This window comes from Phyllostomus discolor, chromosome 5 (assembly GCF_004126475.2).
Source record: "Phyllostomus discolor isolate MPI-MPIP mPhyDis1 chromosome 5, mPhyDis1.pri.v3, whole genome shotgun sequence".
NCBI lineage: Eukaryota > Metazoa > Chordata > Mammalia > Chiroptera > Phyllostomidae > Phyllostomus > Phyllostomus discolor.
This window is the reverse complement of record NC_040907.2, coordinates 128,458,207-128,484,960: the sequence shown is the minus strand read 5'-3', so window position 1 is coordinate 128,484,960 and position 26,754 is coordinate 128,458,207. Positions and strand designations below refer to the sequence as shown.

The following is a 26,754-nucleotide window of genomic DNA, read 5'->3' as shown; positions in this document are numbered from 1 at the left end:
AAAATGAGATTGATGCCCCTGCCTTAATCAAAAAACAGTTACAAAAATTTTAAAAATCACAACTGTTGTCTTCAACTCTAATATTCTCTAATTCAAGGCCACACTTAAGAATAGAGCTTAAAGAAATAATTTTTGACATAAATACAGACACACACACTATGATATCTACCATAGCACTTAGGTGTTCAACAATGGCTAATAAAATTATATCCATTTACTTGGAAGAATGTTACACAATGATTTAAAATAACATCTCTGTAGAATAGGTATTATTTGGAAAATGTTTTGGTATAAGGCTAAATGAAAAAGCATGGTATCAAATTTTATCTATAATACTATTGCAATTCATTTTAAAGCCACATGGAGAAAAAAGCCTAGAAGGAAATACATCAATAAGGTTACAGATAATTTTTTCTATGCTTCCAAAATTCATACACTGAATATTATACATATTACTATTATAAAGAAACAAAAATGCTTTACTATAAAAATTCCTATATTTTACTCAAGAAGGAAAACAGACTATGTATAGAAAGTAACAAATCAAAATAGCCATTTCTATACTCTGTATTTTGGGTTTCTTCATTTAACAAATTTATCTTGTGCTACTATGAGTTAATATTTTATAGTGGGTGATGAAATTTTAATAGCACATCCAAAGATGCCCTTCAAATTAGACTGCTGGTAACTCATGTCTCTAAATTATTTTCATAGGTTGACCTTCCAGTCTGCCTAAACAAGCTAGCCACTACCCAGAACCAAGGCTAATTTGAAATGCTATTTTTCCCACTTGTGTGTTCTGAGACTCATTGATTGGATCTCATGTATCTTCAGAGACATTGCAACAGTCTTTCCTAGTGGTGTGTATCAGTGACTCATAACTTCTCCAGTCAACAAACTTCCTGGCGCTTAACCTAAATTTTTTCTTATTTCCATTTGAACCCTCTCCTAGTTCTGTCCTCTGTGCAACCAGGAGCAACTGCTCAGTCACTCAGACCCCACAGAATAGTGACCTTCTCTTTACATTATTCATTATATTTCACAGCCCATATTCATTCCATATACCGTGATTTTTATTTGATGTTAAATGGTGGTAAAACAGTTCTGAGAGATTTCTCAACCTCCTAATATTACTGTCTATTATAAAACAAATATATAAGATAAACATTAAATTAAGAAATTAATACTTTTGCCACTCTGTCATTTGGAAAAGCTTCCAATTATTGTGAACAAGCTTTTTTGGTTGAAAGAAAAAATCCCTTCAAACATTTTCTATCTTGCCTTCTTTTGCCCCAGCTCCATGCCAAAGCAGAAGCATCCGGGCCATATCTTATCTTTGCCTGCACGGTATCGCAATCAGCTTTTTATAGCTAGAAACTCTCTGAATGCAAGGCACGACATTGGCCACTAGCTTCCCCTGGCACTAGTTTGAAAGTTATTTATAACTTTAAAATTAGCATGAAAATCTACGTTTCTCATCATAACTACTCAAAACATTCCCACTTTATATAATAATGTAGCCTTTAATTCAGAAAGAAATCTCACATCTTAAACCTATGACATATAACACAGAGCAACTCAACGCAGAAAAAAGAGTGCACTAAAGTCCAGCTCTTCTCTTTACAAACTTGACACTTACCTTTCTGTTGCTTCCTAGAAAGTAAATGTGTTTAAAATTCGGCTCTTGTAGGAAATTATCCAAAAAGAGCTTTTTTTTTTTTTTTTTTTTTTGGTGAGGGGAGACTTCTTGGTTAGTCACAGAGTTACAGAGCAACAAAATGAGAGGCAGTGACAGTGGCGCAGTCACTTCAGCTGAGCGTCATTCACCCAGGATAAGAAAGAAAGGGGAGGTTACAAGGCAGGGTGGGTGGTATCTAATCCTGAACCACTAGCCACTGACCTCACTGACAACTTGTTACTGAAAATACTTTGTTGAAAAAGGCCAGACACATACTTTGCCCAGAGATCTACAAACATAGCTGTCAGGAAGCTTTGAATAAGTTAGATTTGCATTTCTCGTGTCCCTTTCTAAAGTAAGGACCCTTTACATCTAATTAAAAGCTGAAGGCTGAAATTATTGGGAATAAAAAATAGTAAAGCAGAGATAACAGAAGTCCCAGAAATCTACCATCAAAAGATCAATTATGTAAAATTCAGCGTCTTCAGTACCATCATAATGTGTCACATCTGATGTGGTTTTCCTCTGAAATCTCACCTGCTTTGTACCCTTGCCTCAGATATTACACTCCCTGCTTTTAGAATTTATGTGGAACCACATAATTATCGGGAAAGTATGTAAAGTGAAAATTTACCAAAAACTCCACAGGTGGAACCATTATTAAAGTTACCGATAAAATAATTTTCTCCAACAAAATTTCTTTCTTCTATGATTATTCTTTTTCATATTTTCTCTCCCCCACCCCTTTTTTATACCCTCTCCCTGAACATCTTAACACTCACTGGGACAGCTTGGCATATCCCCGCCTTATGCTTTCTCATTTCATCAATTCTTTGCCACCCCACTTGAACTTGGACTGCATTTCCTCAGACATCATTACCGTTTTTGTAACCCTCTTCTAATAGTTTATAAAACAATAGGGAGTAACTTCTCCTAAAATGGAGCTACTCATTTCAGTTTCGGACATTTCTGTTCTTAAAAGGCCAAATTCAAAACAAAAAGAAGGCATTCATTTATTAGCTCCACAGGCAATTTTAGAACAAATATTAGGAAGCCAAGAGGAAAGGGAGGATCTGGAGACTGTCAGAATCAACTATGAAAGGAGTTTCATATTTTATGATTTGTAGGGAAACTAGGAAAATTACTGTATTTTTATGTAGGTTCCTTTAAAATGTGCTTAATCGGCATTACATTTATCTAAAAATTCTTAGTTGCTAACATACTGTCCTCCCAGAATTTTTTAAAGCAGCTTTTTCCCCTAGAGAATCTAGGAATAGCCTCTTTTCACAGTGAACACAAAGAGTAAGTTTTATGTCTCTCAATCCATCTTTTCTTGAATGAAGAATTCACTTGACACTTGCAAAATAGAAGTTTTTGTTTTAGAACTCTAATAATGAATGTTTTCCAAACCCAGACTGTTGAATCGAGCCCAAGATATCCAAATTCTATTACAAGCCAGCCTGCCACCACTGTAAAATCAGTACCTTTCCTTTCCATCTGCAAAATGGAGATGAAAACGCCTGTTCTATCTGCTTTTCAGGGGACAAGTGAATTAAATGGATACAATCTGAAGTACTTCAAATTACATTGAACTCCTAAGAGATGCATATAGATGCAAGTATGACACTTGATGTTATCAAAACAATTAACTATTATAAATATCTGAAATATAATTTTAAAGTGCACTATGGAGTTCTTTTAACTCTTTTGTAAAAATGTCTGCAGCCTCTGAGATATTTTTATCTGAAGTATTTCCCACTGCAGCCACAAGAGGTCCTCCTCCTAGCAATTCAAATCACGTCAGATTTGATGAGCTGAGGCCCCATGGTCTTCCGTACTTATATCCGTTTGCTGACAGAAAATACAGATCACCTATGTCAAGCTCCCACAGCTAACTATAGGGTAGCAAACAAAACCAGAAAAAAATCTGGCTTTCTCTGGGTGATCACTGAAGCATGCGGAACACTAAGTAGTTCCTGTAAACCACACAGCCACTGCATTTTGCACTCTGGCCCCCAGCCAAATTTTAATTTTCTTCTTGTCACCTTGCCCAGTCTTGTTCAGTATTTATTCTCCCTCCCTATTTACTTGTTTCTTTTCTTTATACTTCCCAAACTTTACAATTTTGGCTCGTATTCCTCTTGCAGGGAAACAAAGGTTAGGAACAGAAGAGTTGGGAGAAAAAGAGAAAAGAGAGAGAATAAATCAGGGTTGTTGCAGCAATTCTCCCAAGGTAATCAAAAGTGTGTCTTTAGCTCTCAGTGTCAGGGCTGGCCCCAGAGACTCCCTCACCCCCATGTACTAAGAAGCCCCCTGATGCAGAGTCTGTGTTAGGAGCCAGCAAGGGGATGAGAGGCAAAGAAAGGAGGCCTCCACAGAGAAGATATTTCTACCCCAATCAGCATTCCCTCTTGGAAAATAAGTCCTCCAAAGTGCAATGATCAGACTGAAATACAGTTCCTTCTTTTCACTAAAATACATTAAAAAATGAACATAACTTTTGTGTAAATCATAAGACCATTTTATTCTACACATGATACCTGAAAGGACTGGCAATTTCAGGTTGGGGCTTTAAAAAAATATGTAATTTTCTGAACAGCTATTATACTATTTAAGATAATGTTTAAAGCTAAGGATAATTTCTGTTTGTGATAATTAAAATTATTTTATTCCAAAAACATGTGATAAATAGTTCTAGCACTTCGGTGGGTGTTTTGGGTGAAATTTAAATGAATCTGCTCCTGTTTCAAAGATTTTATGTAGTGTAGCAAAAAGATGTTTCCTATTCTTCCTTCTCAACCAACCAGTTATTAGCTACTAACCAACTCTCCTTTGTCACTGGGACAAACAGAAGCCACCTGGGGTGATGTCCCATGTCTTCTCAACATCAAAGCTGCAAAAGCACCAGCACCGAGCCCCATCCTCTGGGCCTTCCCTCCCATTACAATGCGAGCAGTACCCTTCTCCTTCCAAAAGCTAATCTCTCCTCTCCTGCTCTGGATGCCTCCTTCTCCCACCTTCTCAAGGACTCTGCTCCTTCATTATCACCTCGGGTACTGCATTATCACCTCTTCTCTAATGATCAGCATAAAAATATGCCAAATGACTTCTAACTTAAAAATATCAAACAGAAACATTAGCTTCACCCTACAGTTCCCTCCATGTTCTCCTCCCAGCTCTCTGCTTCATCACTAAGGCTTCCCAAATGAGTGCTTACCATCCCTACTCTTTTACCTCCCATTCATTCCACAATCTGCTCCATGGAACCTGTGTCCCCTTCATTGCCCTAAGGGCCAGTTTTAAGTCTACCAACAACTTTCATGTGTCCAAGTCCATAGCAGTCACCTCAGGGAATATCTCATCCAATCCTAGGCCTTTAAATGAGATCTGTAATCAAATGTGGAGCACTTAGTTGCTCAAAATTGGCAACTAAGACTCAAAACGAAATAAAATGAAGCCATCTGTGTACAGTGCACACTAAGGAATTTCTAGTGTTTGAGGCCAGACACCTCACTTAGGGCTTACTAAGAAGTTAGGAAAAAAGCTGCATGTTCTTCGTCTTCCATTCCTTCTTCTAGCCTCAACATTAGTAGAAAAGTTTGGAGACTTGAAAAATTAAGGGAACAAGGCCAACCAATTCTCCCTTCTCAAAGATGTTAGAGAAGAGGTAGCAAAGAAGTCAATCTTGTCCCTTCTAATTTCCAAATCCTTGAGAGGACATCCAGTCAGTGCAGGAGGTAGGACAAAAGTCAAAAAAACTTAAACTGGAATAAGATGGAAATTTTAAAATGGACTAAGCAGCCTTCAAAGCACTGGAACTGGCAGGTAAATTATGGAGCCCACCCAGTGTGTCATTAAGGAATGAGATAAGGAGAGGCAACAGAACAGATCAGATGCAGAGATTGGAGAGAGCAAACTAGTTCACCCAATAAACCAATCACAGACCCAGATGCTAATGATTCCCAGATTTGTATCCCCAATCCAGATCTCTCTCAGGAGCCCCAAAGAAATACTCCAACTGTCCCCTCAACTTGCATAGCTAATACACATTTCAAACTTAATTCGTCCCCCAGAAAAGAGTTCTTGTTTTTGCCTCTTAAACCTATTTCTCTCTGTCATTCATATTCTAATTATTAGTACCATTGCCTAATGGCTTAAGCCTAGGAGTCATCCTTCATTCATTCTTTTTCCTTACAATCATCAAGAATTTCCATTAATCCTACTCCCAAAAGTTATCTTTAATACATCCACTTGTCTCTATCTTCCCTGTCCCAACTATTCTGAGGTATTGCAATGCATTCTCTACATAGCATCTGAAAGTGACCTTTCAGAACATAGCTTTGCTCATGTTATTCTACTTCTTCAAATCATCAAATGGCTTCCTATTACTCATAGCAGAAAATCCAAGTTCTTTACCAAATTTACAAGGCACTGCATGATCTGGCTCCTGTCAACCTCTACACACAACCTTGACTCACAGCACTCTCTTCTTCCTGGTTCACTAACTTTGACTACACTTTCCATTCATAAAATACCCAAGCTTAGTCCCTTAAGGCTATTGCACTTGCTGTTCCCCTGCCTGAAACCATTTTCTCCCAATAGTTAAATGTCTGGTTCACTCTCATCCTTGATATAATCATTCACCTTCTTAGAGAGGTATTACTTGACCACCTTATCTCAACTGCCCCCAGTCACTTACCACAACTTCACATATTTATTTATTTGTTTACTTATTCTGTCTTCGCCATTGAAATAAAAGTTAGGGGCAGTGGCAGGGTCTCTAAGAGCATGGCATATACAAATTAACTATAGTAGAAGGTAAAGCTCAATAGCTACAGATTTCAAAGGAGGAAGGAGAGCTCTAGAAGCAAGGGATAATCCAGGAAATTTTCCTGGAGGGAGTTACAGTTGTTTTGATGCAGAAAGGAAAGATGTCAGCATCATAAAAGAATAGCATTCCTTTAATTTTTATTTTTCCAATATCTTTCAAATCCATTGCCTTTCCATCTTTACAGCTACTACCCTGGCACAAAGTAATTATGTCTTGTTTGTTGTCTTTATATGTTATATTTACCACCTAATTTCTCCCTCCTCCATTTCACTTTGTGTAAACCCAAATACAGCGTTTAAATTTTAGTCAGGGTATAATTAGTGCTAAAATTAAAAATCTCAATTGAACTATTTCAGAACTACTGAAACTGACACCTTAACTTTCTTGTCTGGGTAATAACAAAGGGCTAAAATGAATGTTTTCCTCATTTATTTTTCTCATTTAATTTTCTCATACTGCCTCAACTTTGACAGCCCATCTTGCCATTAGTCAATAACCTTAACAAGCACAGTAATTACAGTCAATCACATCTGCTTTAGCTCATTGATTACTTCGTTACTTCTTTTTCAGTGTGTTAATGAAAATTCTCAGCACAGACCTTCAGGGTGACATTTCTTTTATTAATTAACCACCGTATCAGTCCCTTGAATATATTAAACTAGAGCATCCTGTATTGATATTGACATTTACTGTCATTGAAACTGACTTCTTAGTTCATATTGTTAAGTAAGAGATATATTAGTTCTAAAGAATTAACATAATTTTACTTGATTTGGCTTTTAACGTGTTAAATTGTCTTGTCTTTGTGATTCTAACTCCAAAAGCTAGTCATAAATGATGTAAACAGTGAGCAGTGCAGCATCATAAACTAGAGACACTCAACAAGAGGTGCAGTAGTACTGATACCATTTAAACGGTAGAACATTTGGGGCCTCCTAAGAGTACCGAGATAAATTTACCTTTGAAACAAACTGTCTCTTTGTTCTGAGAAAAAGACAAGACAAAGACAGTAGATTTTCTAGTTGTACGAATGTAAAGCAAGTCTCACCCAAAATGTGATAAAGGAAATGATTGTTGTTGTTTCACAGAGGAATTCAGTGAGGTATGTATGTTATTGCGTCTTAAAGATAATTATCTTTCTCCTGCATAAATTTGCATAGTCCTCAAGCCCATCAGAACTTATACATCCTTTATAAAGTAAATGTTTTCAAATGTCCTTTTTTTAACGTTTTGAAATAAAATTCATAGTTACTAACCACATATTAACTATCTATACTAAGGCTTTAAAATATTTTTATGTATATGTAAATGTTATTTGTATACAAGTATATGCATTTACATAAATTATATATTTGCATTTCACTACATAAATGCTGGGGCACTCTTACACTTGAGCACATAATGAAAGAGTCACTTTTCCCCTTATGCACAGAATCACTGTAAATGTGGCAGCTACAAATATAGACTGATAAGAATATATTTTATTGGTAATTCAAATACAACAAGCAGCATTGCAATAGTAATGTGATTTTTCTGAAATGGCAAACAACTCTTGATATAACACAGAACAAAGCAAAAACAATCTTCCTTTGATAAACCCAAGGGGATGCATTCCTGAAAAATTCAGTGTATATGAAAACAGTGCAAAACATAATATCTCATGTTTATAAGTAAAACCAGAGTTAGGTTCTAGGCTTAGAAAATTAGAAGCAGGACCTGCATGAATGTACAGTGGGATATTTGAAAGCTGAAAAGGATGTGGGGTAGTTCATTTCAGAGGAGAGAGTGCCACACATTGCATAACCTCTAAGCTTTTTTATTAAATGCTAAATGTGCCCCACAACAGTGACAACCAAAACTGCTTGCCCTCAGGACAAGGACAAAGGGAGGGGACATGCTATAAAATATTGCATGTTTACAAGAGTCCCAAGGCTGAAATGAAGAAGATGGGTAAATGATAGATACCTATGATAGGCAGGTAGGTAAACAGATAGGCACAGATAGATATCTATCATAGATGATAGATAGATAGATAGATAGATAGATAGATGATAGATAGATAGAAAAAATAAAGGAAGGAAAGAAGGAAGGAAGGAAGGAAGGAAGGAAGGAAGGAAGGAAGGAAGGAAGGAAGGAAGGAAGGAAAAAAGGGAAGGAGAGAGAGGGGGAAGACAAGAAATCAGGAATGGAGGGAGAGCCAGAGAGGAGGAGGGAGGAAGGTAAACTCTGTAAAGAGCCCTAATGGAAATCTCATACATAGCACAACCTGGAATGGACTACTGCAGTACCAAACACGTTTTTAAAAGAATAACTCAGATTTCTAGAACATACATTAAAGACAACTATGGTTATTGCCCAGAGGATGGGCAGCACCCAAAGAACCAGACCATATCCTTCGGGTGCATGAAGGAGGCTTCTCCTGAAAAGAATGGCTATTGCTGTGTCATTTAATCTGGGAAGAAGTTGATTCTAGAACAGGAGTGAGAACTGAAAAGCCAAGTTTTTAGCTGAAAGCGGGGAAAGTCCATTTACACTCTGAAGTGTGTGCTTTGAGAGCCTACACTCAGGCAGAAGAGGCAAGCCAGAGAATCCCCCACAGTGCGGAGACAAGGTGGCAAGATCATAACAGAGACAGATGAGAACAACTTAGAGGAACACTTTCAAATGATACCTTGAAAAGGACCCAGAACTTAGACCAGTATAGTGAGCACAGCCACAGTTCTACTGTAATTATTATGTGTTGTCATTTCTTTATCCTGCCTCTTGCTGTAAACTCTGGTTCAAATGCTACACTGTGGAAAATTAAAGAAAGGGCCTGACAGTGACCAGAGGGGAGAGAAGAGGGAATTTCAGGGGGGAATGGGTAGGGTTTACAGGAACAAATTTGGAGGACACATGGACAAAAACTAGGAGTGGGGGTAATGAGGGGGAAGAGAGGAGGGTTGGGTGGGTGGGCTGGAATGGGAGTAAGTGGGAGAAAACTGTACTTGAACAATGATTAAAATAAAATTTAAAAAAAAGAAAAAGATAACAGAAATAATTTTTAAAAAAAAAGAAAGAAAGGGCCTGTTTTCCCAAGTTGCATGCAATGTGGGCCTGGAGAACAGGAGCAAAAGTGCTGTGCAGCAGCTTCTAAAACAGGAAAACATGACAGACCTCTTCCTCGGTATAAGTGAGAGCACTCTGGTACGACTCAGAAACAGCCAAGAAATACTTTAAGGGGCTGATTTCTGGCACTCAGACATGGAGACTTGTTCTATCAGAATCTGGATATTTAAAAGAATATGTGACCTTATTTTATAAAACAGGTGTTGAGGCTCAGCTATTTAAGTCTCTAATAAGTGGCAGCTATTTTTAATCATGTTAACTGCTAGTACATGGTATCAAGTTATATTGCATTTTAGGTAGGCTCCACCTCAATTTCAGCAGTAAGCAGGCACAAGAAAGAGAAGGACCAAGCAACAATAAGGAGCCAAGCAAGAATAAGGCTAGAGCAACTGACCAGATGATAGGACTAAACCCCAAAGAGACCTGGGTAGCTATCCAATCGAAGTGGCTTAGGGGTTAGGAGGATATAGCAAAGTTGTGTTTAATTAGGACGAGTTACAATGTCCAAGAACCAACAATCTAGTGTGGGGGGCACTACAGCAGGAGTCTCCTCCCAGCAGTGTCACTATGTCAGATGGTGGTGATGCCCCCTTTCAGGTTGTTCATGTGGAAACTGGTAAGCATTAAACGGAATTAGCACCCAAGCCAAGTGTACTGGGCAGAAGAAACCCAGTCACGCAGACTCAAACATGGTGGAGAGTTAGAACAAAGGCTGTGATTCAATGCACAAAAATGTGCCCAGGCTTCAGCCGGACACACCAAATATGGGACTAAAATTCCACAGTTCATCTCCCTGGTAGATTTGCCTGAGTGCTGGATCTGACTAAAGCTATGGATTGTAAACATTAGTTTCTACACAGATGAAAGAGTTTGGGGTAGGCAGTTTTTACATAATGCAGGTTTAGTTCTTCTCAAATAACCCATTCCAGTGCTTATGTCCTGAGTTGTGAAAACACTTTTCATATATTCTTTAAAGTAGGTACCTTCACTGACTGCAGCTAGACTGCTGAATAGAGAGAACCTTCACTAATTGGCACCTGAATAGGAATGGTCCTGTTTGGTTGTGCTACTCCTTTCAAAAAAATAAGCAGAAGAGTTTAATGTTTTACTATTAGAATTCATAGTATCAAATATAGATATATTAACACCATGTGCAAATCCGGAATGTATGTCTCAGAAATCATGCAACGGTAACTAGATATTAGAGATTTTACGGTACCTCTAAAAGAACCTAATTAATACCACTGATTCAAAAATAAGTAAAGTCTCAGTAGATTAACAACTAGACCCTAACTCAGACCCTTTCTAATTCTGATTGCTAACTATGAATTTAAGTAACTTAAAACTTCTATTGACAACCTCAACAGTTTCTTCTTGTTCACATACAAAATCAATACTTTTCCTCAGAAACTAGAACAAACACTAAGAACCAAACTTTTAAAACTCAATACTGGGGTTTATATTGAGCAGGATTTCACAGAGTCTCAGGCTATTCACTAGTTTGGGAAATGTTCAAAGAAAAAGACAGACAAGGAAACTGAGTAAGATAGAAAGGGTTACTAGAGGGTTGTTTTCAAGTAAGACTAGGACAGCTCTAGTTTTTGTTCCTCTTTTTCTAAAGAAGGTGAAGCAAAGCATGAGTTGCGGCTACCCAGCCTTGCTGACCTTGAATTTTTACAAATAACCAAAAGGCAATCAAATACACAAATAATTCTTGGGGGGGGGGGAATAATTCTAAGAGGAGAAATAAAAGAAGAATGATATCCCAAAAAGAAACTGCCAAAGATAAAGAGGCTTAGAGATGCAGTTTTGAGACTGTACTGATACTTTGTCTTTATTCCTTTACTAACTAGGAAGAAATCACAAGTACCCGCCATTAAGTGGTAGAAGCACTAAAACTTTGCAATATGTTCTCTAAAAGAAATAATGTCCAAACCTTATCAGAGTTGTTTTATACCATTTCTTATCCTTTATAAAACACCTACAGAGACCTTTTTTTATCTTTACCAAGGATATACATATTGATTTCAGAGAGGGAGAAAAGAGAAATATAAAATCGGCTGCCTTTCATACATGCCCGACCAGGATAGCACCCACAAGCAAGCTGGGTATGTGCCCTGACTGGGGATCGAACTTGCAACCTTTTGTTGCATAGGACAATGCTCTAACCAATTGAGCAACCCAGCCAGGGCTAGAAAAACTTTTTAATAGTAAGGTTTGGAAAATTTTCTAAATATATATTATATTTCAGTTTGCCAGTGCTCAAGTAAGTATTCCATAAACATAAAGAGGTACCATATTTTGCCATGTATAATGTGCACTTTTTGCCAAAATTTTTGAGGGTAAAATAAGGGTATGCATTATACATGCGTAGTACTAATTCCATAGCTATATAAATGTTTTTAATTATTTTATTTATGCTTACACATTAAAAGTATAACTCTAGAAAGCAATAATGATATCTGTATGCAAAATAATACCCTGGAATACAATAAAAGGTTTTGTTTCTAAATATAAATAAATAAATAATTCAATTAAAAAATTAAAACAAAAGATCTTTTCTTTGAAAGTTTGGGCCAAAAACATGGGTATGCATTATTCATGGCAAAATATATAATACATATTAGTCATATTCTATTTCTTATAAAATTAGGTCATCTGTACCCTCACTTTTTATTTTCAACTTTTTATTCTCTCAGGATACATAGTATCTGATAAAATGATGGATTTACAGTCTCTATGTAATCATTTAACTATATACTCACCTGATAGAAATATTGACTTATCATATTTGTTTTTATATGGTAAGATCTGCCTGTCTAATGTGCTCTAAGGGTAGGGACTTTTATGTCTCCCAGTGTTATTATTTGTCACACATCAGGGTCCCCTGACTAAAGCCAAAACAGCAAACAATTTTGACTAATATTGTAACAGAGCCAAGATAATCAAGGTGAAAAATAGATGGAGATGGAAAAGGAGATATGACAGAGACAGACAGACAGACCGACAGACAAAGGAAGGAGAAAAGCTTGTTCCAAATCCAATGTTAGAGAGTGGTTGTAAACGATTCAAAAGTCTCAAGAATGTTAAATCCTGCCTTATGCCACTCCTAATTCCCCAAAATCTTGAGGTGTTTAGGTCTTATTATGGATAAATAAGGTGTACCTTATGCAACAGTAAGTAGCATTATTTTTAGAAGCTCTAAAGTGAATACAATTAATTTTAGAAACACCCTGAAATAACCCCTAATTCCTTTTTACACCAGGAAAAGAGTCATATTTAACTATTCCCTTTCCCCACCTACCCAATCAATCACTAAATCCTAATGATTGTATAATACTCTCTCTCCATTCCCATGTCCCAAATCACAATCTTATCAATGGTCACCTGAGCTATTGCAATAGCTGTCTTAAGTGATTTTGCAACTGTTAGCATGCTCAGTATTACAACCTCCACCACACCATAACCCTACCAACCCATTCTCCATGTTACTATCACAGACTTCCTTCTAAAAAACAATCTGATTATTTCTTACTTTGCATACTAAGTCTTCAGGGAACTTCCAGAATAAAATATAAACTCTTCAGCTTGGCATTCAAAGCCCTTTACTATCTTTCCAAATACCAATGCCTAATATAGCACACAAATATACCAAGAACAAGAGATCTTTGTTTCTCTGAGTGGTCATATTTCAATGGTAAAAGCATGCAGACACATAGACTACTTGCCAGTTTTTATACAAACCATACTCTTCTTTTTCCAGTGGGCTTCCCCCAAACACCCTCCAACCAATCCATAAGATTGTCCATTTTCCCACACCCTAACCAAATTTCTGCATTATCAAACTTTTTTATTTCTGCCAATCTGATGGGTGAAAAGTGGTCTCTTTTTAAAAGTAAAATTTGTATTTCTTTAGTCATGAGTAGTAATAGGATCATTCAATTTGTATGCAAGCCATCTGTATATCATTTCCCATAAATAGCTGGTTATTCCCTGTTATTTTCCACTAGCTACTTGCATACTTAACTGTAAAGCCCTTTATATATTAAGGAAATTAGTTCATCTTATGCAGATGTTGCCCATCTTTTCCTGCCAATCTATCACCCATTCTTTGATTTTGCATAGGGTACTTCTTACTAAGCAGAAATTTATAATTTCTATGCAATCTGAAATACAAATCCTTGCCCCATTGGATTTGGGTTTTGTGCCTTACCGAAATAACGAGCCCTACCCCAAGGTGATGAAGAGGGTGATAATGATGACAATGTGATCTAATCATCTCGTAATTCTAATTTTCAATGTTCTCATATCTTCTAGTACTTCTAGTTTTGGATGTTTAAAATTGATCCATTTGCGAGACTTCCGGCAAGATGGAGGAATAGGTGGATGCACCGTACCTCCTCGCACAACCAAGATTAGAACAACAATAATTTACAGACAGAATAACGCCCAGAACTGATAGAGGATTTATCTGAATGGAAGTCAGACAGCCAAGAAGTTGAAGTAGACGCGTTCATCTGGACTGGTAGGAGAAGACGAGCCGGGCGGGCGCGGGGCTGGCTCGGGTCGGCAGCTCTCGGAGGTCAGGGAAAGTTTGGCACGAAATCAGCACAACAGCCATCCAGGGCGCAAGAATGCAGTGGTGATCCCTGAGTATGCAAGCTGTGGCTGGCAGACCCAGAGGGGCAGCGATTGTGGACCAGGGCAGAACTCGCAGCCCAGGAGCCCAGGGAAGGGTCTGAGCCCAGGAGAACGGAACTACTGCCATGGTTCCCTCCCGTCCCTGCTCCCGCCCCCGCCCCCACATATAACGTCACAATCTAGCGACTGGGGTGCCCAGCCCCAGTGAACACCTAAGGCTCCACCCCCCACCATAAAAAGAGCGACCAAACCAGAAAAAAAAAAAAAAAGGAGAGACAGGGAAAAATATGTTTTCAACAGAGCAGATCAGTCCCCCAGGAGTCATCCTTTTGAGCGACTAAGAAATAGCCAGTCTATCAGATGCACAGTTCAAAACACTGGTGATCAGAAAGCTCACGGAATTGACTGATTTGGGGCACAATTTAAATGAAAGGATGCAGGTTACCATAAAAGAGATGCAGGAAGATATGCGGAGGAGAGCCAATAGTGAAAGGAAGGAATCTGGTCTCAAAACAATACAGTGGACCAGAAGGAAGATAGAATCAACCAAGCAGGAAAGCATGTTGAAATAAGAATTCAAAAAATTGAGGAAAAGCTTAAGAGCATCCAGGACACCTTTAAACGTTCCAACATCTGAATTATAGGGGTACCAGAATGGGAAGAAGAAAAGCATCAAATTGAGCACGTATTTGAACAAATAATAAAGGAGAACTTCCCCAATCTGGTGAAGGGAACAGTCTTCCAAGAAATCCAAGAAGCTCAGAGAGCCCCAAAGAAGTTGGACCCAAGAAGAAACACACCAAGGCACATCATAGTTACATTAGCCAAGGTAAAAACGAAGGAGAGAATCCTAGAAGCAGCAAGAGGTAAGGGGACAGTAACCTACAAAAGAGTTCCCATCAGACTGTCAGCGGATTTCTCCAAAGAGACCTTACAGGCAAGAAGGGGCTGGAAAGAAATATTCCAAGTCATGAAAGACGAGGACCTACATCCCAGATTGCTCTGTCCAGCAAAGCTCTCATTTAGAATGGAAGGGCAGATAAAGTGCTTCTCAGATAAGGTCAAGTTAAAGGAGTTCATCATCACCAAGCCCTTATTTTATGAAATGCTAAAGGGACTTATCTAAGAAAAGAAGATAAAGAAAAGACATGTATAGTAAAAGGACAGCAAACTCACAAATATTAACAACCACACCTAAAGCAAAACCAAAAGAAACCAAGTAAACAATTAGAACAGGAACAGAACCACAGAAATGGAGGGCACATGGAGGGTTAGCAGCAGGGGGATGGGAGGAGGAGAGAGGGGGGAAAAGGTATAGAGAATAAGTAGCATAGAATGTAGGTTGAAAATAGATAGGGGGAGGGCAAGAATAGTACGGGAAATGTAGAAGCTAAAGAACTCATAAGTATGACACGTGGACATGAACTAAAGGGGGGAAACGTGGGTGGGAGGGGGGTACAGGGTGGAGGGGAGAGAAGGGGGAAATGGGACAATTGTAATAGCATAATCAATAAAATATATTTTAAAAAATTGATCCATTCGCAATTGATTCTGATGAAAAAATGAGGTAGAATCCATTTTTCTCCCTCCAAATGGGTAGTGAGGTGTCCCAACATTATTTTGGTGGATCATCTTCTCCTTGCTAATTTTAAATTAATGTAATGGCACTCTCATTTCCTACACACTATATAGAGAGATCTATTTGGGGGGTTTCTATTCTGTCAATTCATAAGCCAGTACTGAACTTTTTCAACTACTATATCTCTGTACAATCTACTTTTAAACCTCCATTTGAATGTTGGAACTGGTGGCCCATTATGATGCTTGTTTTTCACGACTTTATCAGCTATTCATACGTATCTATTTTTCACATTAACTTTAGAAGCAGCTTGTCCAGCTTCCAAAAAATCCTATTAATATGTCAAGATTGCACTAAATAAATGGAACAATTTAGAGAAAAATTGCTGTACAAGGACAAGAACAAGCACTGACCTTCCATTTACTCAAGTCACCTTTTATTCTCCCCAGTAGAGCTTTAGAATTTTCTTCCTATTTATGCTCTGCTTTTATCATTACATTCATCCCAATTTATTTTCTTTTGTGTTACACATTTAATCTTGGTCCTTCTTTTTCTACTCTCAGGTAAAAGAAGATTCAGTAAATCATATTCCCCTCAATTTATGGCAATTGTCACTAGTGGCCTGTGCAACGCCCCTCTCTTGTTATTTTATTCTTTTATAGCTTGAGCCCCCTCTTTCCTCACACCCTCAAGAGGCAACTATTCTAATATACCGAAAGTGTATCTTTGTTGTTTGTATTTGTTCTGGGAAAAGAGCGAACTGTTTTCCATCCATATAGTTTTGATTCAGATAAATAATATTAGTTTTCCATATCTCACTGTTTCATTTTTTTACTCAGCATCAAGACGTACAATTCGTTCACATTCATGTGTTTTCACTTCTAATTACTGTATAAATCTCCATGCTGCCCATCCACTGCATTTTACCTATTCTACTTACAGTGATATACAACCAGCTTGCCTTTGACTCACCTACCATAAAAAATACTACAACAAACACTCTTGCAGTAATACTTAGGATAATGTTATTTACTATAACAAACAAACCCAAAATTTCAGTGCTTAACAAAGTAAGTTTATTTCTTGCTCCTATAACAGTCCAATGTAAGTATTCCTGGAAAGTGAATATCTTTCCTTCATGTGGTGGTACAATTAGATTACTGTAATTTGCCCAAGATCATACACAGAGTAGTATAGCAAAAATTCAAATTGTCTCATTCCAGAGTCTGTGTCTTTTTTTAAGTATGTTTTATTGATTATGCCACTACAGTTGTCCCATTTTTCCTACCCTTTATCCTCCTCCTCCCTGCACCTTCTCACCCTCCAGTATCTCCCCCTTTCGCTCATGCCCATGGGTTGTACAAATAAGTTCTTTGGCTTCTCCATTTCCCATATTATTCTTAACCTCCCCCCGCCTATTTTGTTCCTACCAATTATGCTTTTTATTCCTTGTACCTTCCCCCATATTCTTCCCCTCCACCTCCCCACTGATAAGCCTCCATGTAATCTCCATTTCTGTGATTCTGTTCTTGCTCTGTTTGCTTAGTTTTTGTTTTTGCTTTATAGGTTCAGTTGTACATAGTTGTGAGTTTATTGTAATTTTACTGTTCCTAATTTTTGATCTTCTATTTATTAGATAAGTCCCTTGAATATTTCATATAATAAGGGCTTGGTGATGATGAACTCCTTTAACTTGACTTTTTCTGGGAAGCACTTTATCTGCCCTTCCATTCTAAATGATAAGTTTGCAGAGTCTGTATTCCTAATCACTCCTCTATGCATGTCTTTCTATGAACATATGTGAAAATTGGTAATGCTATCTTTATTATATATTAAGATCTCATATTGTGTTTTATATTAAAACTATTATCTTTTGGCTCCAAATCCACTGCTCCTGTGCTTTGCTTTGTGATAATGGAGTTGAATCAACAAACTACTCTCCTTTGTCAGCTAGCTTACTGTTGGTTTCTCCCAAAGACACTAGAAGACAAGACAGTAGATAAAATTCTCTTCCCTCAATCTCCTTGTTACTCATACAGCTTAACCCAGCAGTGGTTCTCCATTCCATCAACAGCAGCTCTCCAGGGTCAGCTCCTTTACACTCCCAGAAATGACCTCTCTGTCCCTGTCATCCCAGCAGTACTCTCTCCACAGACAACTGAGTCCCAGATCCAACCAGGACCCTGCTCCATGCTTGAGGGTTCTAATAATGACAACCTCTTCCCCATGTTCTCCCATGGGTGCCAGGTATGGCTTCATCAGTTTTTCAACCCTCCAACACCAATTTAGCCAGTTCCCAAAAGTCAATTATTGTTATTCAACCTCCTAGTATGGTTACTGATTTCTTGACTAAATTCTGACTGATATACATATACAGTCAATTCTCACTACTTGTGCTATAAAGTTGCCACAAACACTGAATTAGTGAATATTGAACCATTGTTCCTAGGAGAAATATAGTTCCTGTGAATCTGTAGTAACAATTTCCACTACAATCAATACTTCACATTGTGTTATCTGTGTTTCTGTTTAAAAATGCCTTACTTAACATTATTGTTAATTACAAACATTGAACTCTCAGCCAACAGCATTGTAACTCATGTCTGAACAGAACTTATTTAACACAAGTATTTTCTCCATGAAATACATCACAACCTCCTTGTGCCTAAGGGACATTAAAGAGCACTCCAGTGCCATGTGTGGGTGCCATTTTAAACAGTGAAGTCACCATCATAAAACACAAAACTGCAGAAAACATGGCTCTAAACAGACCGTGAAAAGGATGCATTGACAGTGTGAGGGCTGAAACAAGAAGACAGAGCATCACCTTGGGTAGCTGGGAACATGCTCCTGCTGCTCCTGCTCATCAGGCGACTCACATATTTCATCATTTTGTGCATGTTGGTAAATGACTGAGAAAGCACTGTGAGTATTGATTATGGGTTTACAAATTTCAGCAAGTAGGCGAATCTCAAATATAGAACCTGTGAATAATGAGGAACAGCTATATACCACTACATGGCCTGTCTCCAAAACCTTTCAGCTGTTTAACTAGTCTATGTGTAATATGAAGGCTTTTTAATATATCTTAATATCTAGTATGATAAATCCCTACCTTCTGTTTTTCTTTTTTAAGGCTGACTTAGCTATTCTTGTACATTTGCTATTCCATATACATTTTAGAGTAAGTTTCTCAAACTCCTCAAAAATTCCAACTGTAACCTCAATTGGAATTGGAACTTATACATTAATTAAGGGATGACTGACATATTTATTAAGTTGTCCTATTTGCTATGGGATATCCCTCCATTTGTTCAATTAAACTTGTCTTAGGGTTTCAAGGTTTTTTGCCATAGAGATTTTGTATATTCCTAGATACCTTATAAATATGGTTATACTGTGAATGGATTTTTATTGTATTTTCTAGTTGATTACAATGAATGCAAAGAAATGTTATTTATTTTTTAAGTTGATCTCTTATTTGGCAATCTTGCAGAATTCTCCTTAGTTTTACACTTCTCAGTTAATTCCTGTATCATTTACAAATGATGAAATGGTGCTCCTTTTACACCCCTCTCCCTGTTTCCTGAGACCCACCATCCTGGACCTTCTGAACTTGTTTCCTTTCTTCAAAACCCGTCTTAAATACTGTATTCTTTGACAAGCCTTACCGAATTGCCTGGCCTCCTACATAGCCATATATCAATCTTCTTTGCTTGCCACCTAAGTTAAATGTGCCACACACATGCTTTTATAACACTTTCTACATACCTCCATTATACTACTCAGCACATTGCATCAAAATTATTTGTTTGTATATATCTCCACAAAAGAATAAACTCTACCATATCTTATTTATGTTTATACATTGAACACCAAACATGGTGCCTAGCATATAATATGCATGGGATAAATGGTTGTTAAGTAAGTGAATAAATGGAGTAAGCCAAAATGTTGCACACTGTTCATTCAGCACATGGAAAGAACAAATTGGTATTGATATAATCACGTATATGAGTAATTCAGTCAAGTGCAAATTCAGGTTAAATAGGTTTCTGAATTCAATAAGTATATGCACAAAATTCCCAAAATTACTACATAAAAGTAAAATCCAATCATGCTTCCTTTATTTTTCAATTAGTATTTTAAGGCATGATACTTCAGAACTAAGAAAATTCAATTATAAGAAAAACATTAAATGAGCTTATAACTAACAGTACACTAATATATACTTTTCCCTGAAATTTCTGGGAAATCTGTAATGTTGTAAAGACAGTGAAAACACACGTACTCTACAAAAGATAACTTCCTATGAAAGACAGAATTAGAGGGGGGTATTATTTTTATTTATTTATCTTTAGAGAGGGGGGAAGGGAAGCAGAAAGATAGGAGAAACATCAATGTGCAAGAGAAACATTGATCAGTTGCCTCTGCGTATGCTCCAACTGGGGATGAGGTCTGCAACCCAGGCATGTGCCCTGACTGGGAATCCAACTGGCAACCTTTCACTTTGTGGGACGATGCTCAACCAACTGAGCCTTGCTGATCAAGACCAGAACTTAAGTTTTAAAGAAGAAAAATTAAGTAGAAATTTGAAAGAATGGCTTTTTAAAATATTTCTCCCATGAAGATTTAAAATTTCTCATTTTAAAGGATAAATTTAACAGTCAGAAAAGAGCCAGGTTTTTATTAACATGAAATATAAACAATTTAAACATTATTGGTCACAAAAATTAAGGTCTAAAATAAATCTCAGTAACAAAGATGGCTCTACAGTGAAATAAACATGAATATTACCTCTAATAGTAATAGCTAATAGTCATTGAGGATTTATTATGTCAGACACTATGCTAGCACTTTAGATATAATGCTCACATCTATAAAATATAATTTATATATAATGTAATGTTCACATCTAGCAATAAGATACTGTTAGACTATTAGACAAGAAAACCTAAGCTAAAAGGGATTTATTTGCCAAAAACACAGAGCTAGTTTAAGCGGAGGAGTGGTTTATCTGACTCCACAGAACATCTCTTCAGCACTAAGCTCAAGTAAACAAGTGCCTGAATGGTGAAATTAAACGCAAGGAAAAGCTAACCGGTCCCAAAATATCTTCTTCAACTACTATAGTCATCCAATTCCCACTTCTAAAGCCTTCAAGATAGGTCCAACTATAAAAGTATTTGATGGAAAAAGTGAATCAAAAAGGACTAGACAGAGAATGAGACACTGAGCAGCTAAGAGCCAGTAAAACTAAGGACATGGGAAGTAAACCTGAAAGGAAGAGGCGTGAAATGAAAACGTACAAAATCCTAATAAGTTAACACGTTAAACACCCACCATTGCCTGCTTTACAGTTTTGCCAAATTTTTCTATGCCTTTTTTGGCAACATGAGAAGATAGCAGTTAAGTATTTACAAAAATAACATGGTAGGCAAGTAACTGCTCCCCCATCCTTTCTCTGAAAAGATAACCTTCCACAATACAATTGTAGAAAATAAGGAGAATGAAATTTAAAACTATTAAACAGCCTTTAAATGTTAAGTTTACAAAATAAATTTAATTACATGAACAATGTTTATTCCCTAATTTAAGACCAAAAAAGACAAAAGGTTTAAATGGTAGAGACAATAGTTTCTAAAATTTATAAAAATTATGCATAGAAAAAAAGGCTTCAAAGAAATGTTGAGGGAAGATACTTTTGAAAAAACAAAAAATATATATACTTTTTCATTTTTATATCAGGATTTCTAGGCCAAGCCCAGTAATTTGTCAAATGCAATGTTGGCAACAACACTACAGGGCACTCCATCAGTGTTAACACGATGGTTTCCAAACTTAAAACATGGCTTCTACTATATCCCAACCAGGGATTGTTAAAACAGCTTGCTAGATCGCACCCCCAGAGTTTGTAATTCAGTAGATATTGCATTTCTTTTTTGTTGTTGTTTAATTTTTTTTTATTTTTAGAGAGGGAAGGGAGGGAGAAAGAGAGGGAGAGAAACATCAATGTGTGGGTTGCCTCTTGCACACTCCCTGCTGGGGACCTGGCCCACAACTCAGGTATGTGCCCTGGACTGAGAATTGAACCAGCCACCCTTTGATTTACAGGCTGGTACTCAACCACTGAGCCACAGCAGCCAGGGCATATTTCTTTTTTAAAAACTGGGACATTTTAATGTTTTTAACAACAGAATAAATAGTTCTCTTGATGACTGCATAAATGTTACCTGCATGTTAGTACTCAGAAACATCACAGTAAAGGAGTTTTCCTGATTTGTGCATAGTCTTCAACAATTACAAGGAGTTACTCCCTGTCAAGTATTTATGCATCCAACATTTTCAAAACTGTTGGTAACTGGGCATATTTTCCCCAAATAACCTTGCCTCCTTTCATCACAAGAGCCAACTCAATCATGTTTACCTTGATGACAGTACTTTTGGTAGTAATGCCCGAAGTTGTATAAAGTGGGAATGAGGGATTCTTCTTTACACCAAGTATTGGCAGGCAAAACATGTCTTTCAGTTCAGGATGTATAACATGGGACTTCTTGACATGCAAGCCCATTGGCCTTTTATTATTAGGTGACTTTCAAGTAAAACCATCTCCAATGAAGCAGATTTTAGTAACCATCCTTTTCCAGGCTTTCTTCTTTCTCTTTCCAGTTCAAATAATTTTTAATACCTCTGCTTCTCCCTGGACACAAACTTTCAGCAGAGGGACTTCCCATCTTCCTGCTTTCTCTTTTTGTTTTTTGTTTAATCATATTGAAAAATACTTTAGCTCTGAACTGTCCTTCTCTATCTAGTAGATATACAGGTACTGCTCCTTGTGGAATCTTTTCATCATTCTTTTGTTTGGTGTTTCTATTTTCATACCTCTTGATAGTCTTTTCCATTTGTATTTTCTCGGCATGGAACTGTTTATGGTAGAGCATAGCCTTCAGACCAATCATCTTCTTTGCCTTCTTTGAACATTCATGAGCATCTCACCTTCCTTCTTTATCTTTTTATCACAGTAATCCAAATGATATCCATAGTGCCTACGGTGTAACTCAGTGTATTTGTTCTGTGGCATAGTTACTAGAGTTTCAGCTTTCAGGTCTGAGACCTGCAAGCCAACTCCATGCCATGTGCAACAGAAAAGGTAGAAACTGCAGTTCTAACAAGCTCTCAGGTGATGCCAGTGCTGCTCGTCTGGGAACCACACTTTGAGAACCACTGGCCCAAATAAGTTTAGTTATTAGGTATATGTATGTATTTATACACAAACATTTAATTAACATGTAATTTATTTTTATTTATTTATCATTTTTAAAGACTTTATTTATCTATAGACAGAGGGGAAGGAAAGGAGAAAGAGAGGGAGAGAAACATCAATATGTGGTTGCCTCTCACATGCTCCCAAATGGGGACCTGGCCAGCAATCCAGCTATGTGCCTTGACTGGGAATTGAACTTGTGACCCTTTGGTTCGAAGGCCAGCACTTAATCCACTGAGCCACACCAGCCAGGGCTATTTATCATTTTATTTATTATATTATTTTAGTTATTTTCAATTTCATTTACTATCTGTAATCATTAAAAATCACAGCTGTGTGCTAATTTATAAAGTTCCATAGTTGCCTAGATTTGTTAGATCTACCTGTTGTTATTTAGTATTTTATTCCTAAATAAATAAATAAATAAACAAGCAGACCATCTGTATATTTGATTAATAGAATGAGATAACAAATCTGGCCTAACTACTAACCAAAATTGGTGAGAGTCTGCTTTCACAAGAAGAAATGGTGCTTCCTTTGAAGCTTCCTTATTAATTCCTAAATCCTACTTACAAAATGAACAAAAAGCCTAATAAGAAAAGCAGGAATTGGAAGACAATCTAATTTTATAAATACAGTTGTAGTGGAAAATGAAAAGATAAAAGCAGTCTCTGGCAATCGCGGCCCCCTAACGGTATGAGAAATTATTCTCCATGAAATCTCACCCACATTAAGTCCTGTTCAAAGGAGCCTCTCCATCACAGAGTGATAATGATGATCATTCTATACAGCAAGTGACAAATAGCAGCAGAATGTGCTGGTGCTAAAAAAAGCAGAAACATTTACAGGTCTATTAACTTATTTGTTAAATGAACCATTTCTTGATGAGATTTTCCTGCTCTCTAGACTGCATTTTCAGAGTTCTGTAGCAGTACATTTCTAAATATCCTAAAACAAAAGATAATGTTAATCTAAGTTTTTGAGTACTATGTTCTAATTTAATTTCTATATTGCTAGATTAAAAGAAGACAATATGCAAAAAAGATATTGATATACTTTTCTGATGTTCTGATAAGGAAATTAAAAACTCTGTACAATGTAGTTTTAAAAGAACTTGTCAGAATGTAATAATTTGGCTTATTTCCAGAGCAACTGATATAATTAAGACCAAATTTATGTTCTAAGAAAATAATCAATATCAAGAGTTGGCAATCCTTTGGAGTGATGAAAAAAATTGGAACTAAATAGAGGAGGTGGTGGTTGTTGCACAACACTATAAATGTACAAAATGCCACTGACTTGCTCTCTATAAAATGGTTAATTTTATGTTTTGTCAATTTTACTTCAATTTTTTAAAGTACATAAAGCAAAAATGGGCCATACAACTCACAATTTTCAAGTCCTTTTATGATTCTTGCTTCTGACATTTTATAAGAGGGGGAAAAACTCAAAAGAAAAGTGTTAGATTTCTCATGTATAAACCAATGGGCAAATAACCTTAAATGCTAATCTCCCAAAAGCGATTAATTTGATTGGTGTTCCCAACCCAACTGGTTCTTCATTTATTCTCCCGGGGGCAGAAATCCCCATCTGACTTCACCCATGTTATCCATAAGTCTAAGGAAAACCTCAGAAATTTCTGAGAAAAACTTTGCATATATGGCTAAAAAACAAAGGTGAGCAGGTTACTTTTAACTAGATCAGATTCAGATAGTTTGCATCTTTCAAAATAAATTCAAAATTAAGACCTTGATGGACCTTTTCCTTGGGAAATCTTTTTTTAAAAAATGATTAAGACTTCTTGTTAAACTTTGACTATACCTACATTTTTTTTTACCCAGTCATACTATCAAACACATGGAAAATAAACATTGTTAGACATGCACAGTTGACACATATATTTTCCCTCTCATTTACCCTTTCTGAGGAAGCTACTGGACTACATGCTCCCCTAAACTGAGAAAGTAAACTGTGAAACAGGAAGATATGATCCGGGAAACAAGAGAATACATTAAAGGAGAGGGGAATAGGTAAGCAGTAGGCTTAAGAGCAACTGCTCCAGAATGGAGCAGAGACTAGAAGAGCTCTAGAAAGGGTACATGAATGGATGGAAGGAAGGAAGGAAGGAAGGAAGGAAAGAAGGGAAGGAGGAAGAGAGGAAGGAAAGGAAGAAGAGAGAAGGAAAGAATAGATGTTAACAGATAATCAGATTAATGATATAAATATGATTATGAGATAATGATTAATAGATAAACAGATTAATCAGCTTAAACATAATGAGAGATTTCTAGTTCTGACATAGAATTTGGGATGAATTGGTGATAATCATATAGAAAATAAAGGAGATAAAAAAGAACAACATAAAAAATAAAGTACCAAGGAAGAAACCTAACCAAGGAGGTAAAAGACCTGTACTCAGAAAACTACACAACACTGAAGAAAGAAATTAAGGAAGACACAAACAAATGGAAGCATAGACCATGTTCATGGATTGGAAAAATTAACATCATCAAAATGTCCATACTACCCAAAGCAATTTACAAATTAATGCAATCACTATTAAAATTGTTGCCAGTAACTTAGTACTTTTTATTGGCCAACCCAACCTAAGTCCCCTTACACATCTTTTCCAAAATGTACAGCTAGTTATTCTTCAATCAATATAGAACTAAATTCAAGAATCTTGAATGGTGGCTAAGCCTCTAAAACTCCGCAGTTGTTGCCAACTACGTTCCTTTCAAATGAAGCTCACAAGGCAGATAAGTTAAAATTTCCAGACTCTGATCACTTCTCATTGATTACTATGTGTGTGTGGTTTGTGTGGACACCCCAAAAAATACAATTGTGTAATAGAAAGAACAGGGATTTTGAGAGGATCTGACTGGCTTAGCTGGAGTTGTATAATAGGCAATATTCTAAAATGGCTCCTGAGATGCTTGCCCCCACTGTACATACCTATATAACCCACCTCACTTGAGCAGAAATGGTGAATATAATGAAAAAGTCACATCTGTGGTTACATTATGGTCATTTAATGATGGCATACATTCTGAGAAATGTGTCATTAGGCAATTTCATCATTGTGTAAACATCATAGAGTGCTCTTGCACAAACCTAGATGGTAGAGCCTACTACAAACCTATGCTACATGGTAGAGCCTATTGCTCCTAAGCTATAAACTTGTAGAGCACATTCCTGTACTGAATACTGCAGGCAACTAATATGCATTCTGCTATGATATTGTGACGGCTATGACATCATTAGTTGATAGGAATTTTTCAGCTCCATTCAATCTTATAGGACCACCATCATATATGTAGTTCATTGTTGACCAAAATGTCATTATGACTCTATATTATATAAAATTCCACTGTAGGAGACTAGAGAGCAATTCTCCTGATGGCCTTGAAGAAGTCAGCTACCATGTTGTAGAGAAGTTCCACATGACAAGATACAGTGGGCAGCCTCTAGGAGCTGAGAATGTTCCTCCACTGGCAGACGAGTCCTACAACTACAGGAGCTGGATTCTGCCTACAACTAGTAACCTTGGAAGAGGACCCCAAGCCTTAGATGACACCAAAGTCCCAGTCACCATCTTGAGACTGGCGAGACCCTAAGTAGAGGACCAGTCTACCCAGGACCATGCTCATGAC

General features: G+C 37.0%; 1 protein-coding gene, 1 long non-coding RNA gene and 1 pseudogene across 3 annotated transcripts in view; 1 reads left to right on the top strand and 2 right to left on the bottom strand.

Annotated features, from left to right (window-relative positions):
- Positions 1-1,808, bottom strand: part of CTNNA3 (catenin alpha 3) — a 1,497,017-nt gene extending 1,495,209 nt beyond the window's left edge. For both annotated transcript variants that reach the window (XM_028513307.2, XM_036026899.1), the window contains exon 1: positions 1,640-1,808. The gene's annotated coding sequence lies outside the window, so the exon portion shown is untranslated. The remainder of the gene's footprint in view (positions 1-1,639) is intronic.
- Positions 1,078-26,426, top strand: LOC118500827. The gene is made up of 3 exons (XR_004903411.1): positions 1,078-1,093; positions 10,175-10,186; positions 26,366-26,426. It is a non-coding gene; the product is annotated as an uncharacterized LOC118500827 (long non-coding RNA).
- Positions 21,923-24,421, bottom strand: LOC114497792 (annotated as a pseudogene).
- Positions 26,427-26,754: the final 328 nt, after the last annotated feature.